Here is a 2,500-nt window from a genome sequence, read left to right as displayed (position 1 = left end):
TTTCATTTCACTGAAATGACGGTCGTCATGTATTTAAATCACGTGTCAAACTCCAGTCCTCAGGAGCGGTGACCCGACATGTTTTAGATCTCACTGTAAATCTAATTGTACTGGCTGACCAAACTTCAGGGCTGGAGAACATTACAATAAAATTATAATGCAGGCGACTGGTTTGATCAAGCGGCGTTCGCGGATCACACGCCGGTCACATGATCTGGTCACATGACCAGACAGCCGCTAAGCGCTGCGCGCTCGTAGCTAAGCTACTCGGACGTCAAACATGAAGCTCCAGGTACATTATCCACCATCGTGATTAAAAAGAAAAGAAAGACGCTTTTGGCCGAGTTGGTGAGCAGCTTACAGTCAAGTCGGCACCGGCCAACTCGGCCACTGGAGAGCCCCCCCCCCCCCCCCCCCCCCCCCCCCCGCCCGCGAGGCCGACTTGGCGAGATGCCGAGTTGACCGTATCCCGGGGCGGTGCCGAGTTGGCCGGGCCGACTTGGAGTGGTGCCGTTCTGACTGTAAACCCAGCGGAGAGAGGAGGCACAGCGCCACCTGCTGGAGGAGGTTCGCATTTGAGCGCAAACTGACCGTTTCAGCCAGAGATGTAGAGAGAGGCACACCGTCTCACTCCCCTGCTTTAAGGGAGTTCAAACAACCTCACGAGAAGGTGACACATTCAGAGCATTTGCACTCTGCAATCACCACAACGCAGGCATCGTTTGGGAAACGATTCCGTGATTTCAGAGAGGAAAACAACCCTTGTCCTTCCCCGTCACTCCCCTCACCACCGATCCGTCCCTGGTGAACGGGACGCCGGTAAGTCCTCCTGATCTGGAGCTGCAGCTGGAGCCGCCTGGCGCCGCTGACAGATGTGTGGCTGTCCGAATGCAAGCGCTCGACAGGATCCTGAAGAAGCCGCCATCAGGATCACAAACGGAGTGAGACTGAGAACCTTCCAAACCTTCCACCGGACAAACTGGTGTTGAAACATGGAGCGCCATCCGCGACGCCGACGTGAATATGAAGAAATGTGCATTTGGAGCGCCGTCGATCTTCGGATCCTCGGCCACAGCTTCGTCCTGCGCTCGGAGGAAGCGGCTTCGTGCGGCCCGACCTGCAGACGCCGTGCAGGAGCAGGAGTCCCGCTCGCCAGGCAGAATAATTATCCGTGCAGATATTTGGCAAATACTTGCGTTTGGTTGTTCAGAGGCACAGCGCCTCCTCCCAGCTCCGTCTGACTTCAGCTCACGGCTGCGCTCGGCGGCCGGACGCCGGAGGCCGGAGGCCACGCAGACCGCGGCTCCCGGCATTTCTTCGTCTGATAAACGGATCATTTAAGTTCAGCTGTGTGATTCATTTGAAACAGACTTTCAACTTGACGTATTGTTTTTTTTAAGAGTTCAAAACGTTAAAAATGTCTTCGCTACATAAATAAAATGACGTTCTTCATCCATTTGCATCAGCCTCGTTTCTGCAGAGCGTCAAGATAGAAACAACAATATAAACCGCGATCCTTCATCTGGGGGTCAGCGAGTCCCGCCGTCCCGCCGGTCCCACCGCTGTCCCGCCGGTCCCACCGCTGTCCCGCCGGTCCCGCCGGTCCCACCGCTGTCCCGCCGTCCCACCGGTCCCACCGCCGTCCCACCGGTCCCACCGCCGTCCCACCGGTCCCACCGCTGTCCCGCCGGTCCCACCGCTGTCCGGCCTCAGCCGGCACCAGGACCAGGACCTCATCACTGCTGGAGCCCAGCCTGTCCAGCCTGTCCCCAGTCTGTCCCCAGCCTGTCCCCAGTCTGTCCTCAGTCTGTCCCCAGTCTGTCCAGTCTGTCCAATCTGTCGTCAGTGTGTCCAGTCTGTCCCCAGTCTGTCCTCAGTCTGTCCTCAGTCTGTCCCCAGTCTGTCCCCAGTCTATCCAGTCTGTCCAATCTGTCCCCAGTCTATCCAGTCTATCCAATCTGTCCCCAGTCTGTCCAATCTGTCCTCAGTCTGTCCCCAGTCTGTCCAATCTGTCCTCAGTCTGTCCAGTCTGTCCAATCTGTCCTCAGTCTGTCCCCAGTCTGTCCAATCTGTCCTCAGTCTGTCCAGTCTGTCCAATCTGTCCCCAGTCTGTCCCCAGTCTGTCCAATCTGTCCTCAGTCTGTCCAGTCTGTCCAATCTGTCCTCAGTCTGTCCAGTCTGTCCAATCTGTCCTCAGTCTATCCCCAGTCTGTCCCCAGTCTGTCCTCAGTCTGTCCTCAGTCTGTCCTCAGTCTGTCCCCAGTCTGTCCCCAGTCTGTCCAGTCTGTCCTCAGTCTGTCCCCAGTCTGTCCAATCTGTCCTCAGTCTGTCCAGTCTGTCCAATCTGTCCTCAGTCTGTCCCCAGTCTGTCCTCAGTCTGTCCCCAGTCTGTCCAGTCTGTCCTCAGTCTGTACCCAGTCTGTCCCCAGTCTGTCCTCAGTCTGTCCCCAGTCTGTCCAATCTGTCCTCAGTCTGTCCTCAGTCTGTCCTCAGTCTGTCC

This window comes from Salarias fasciatus, unplaced genomic scaffold, assembly GCF_902148845.1.
Source record: "Salarias fasciatus unplaced genomic scaffold, fSalaFa1.1, whole genome shotgun sequence".
Lineage (NCBI taxonomy): Eukaryota > Metazoa > Chordata > Actinopteri > Blenniiformes > Blenniidae > Salarias > Salarias fasciatus.
Note: the sequence above shows the minus strand (reverse complement) of the source record.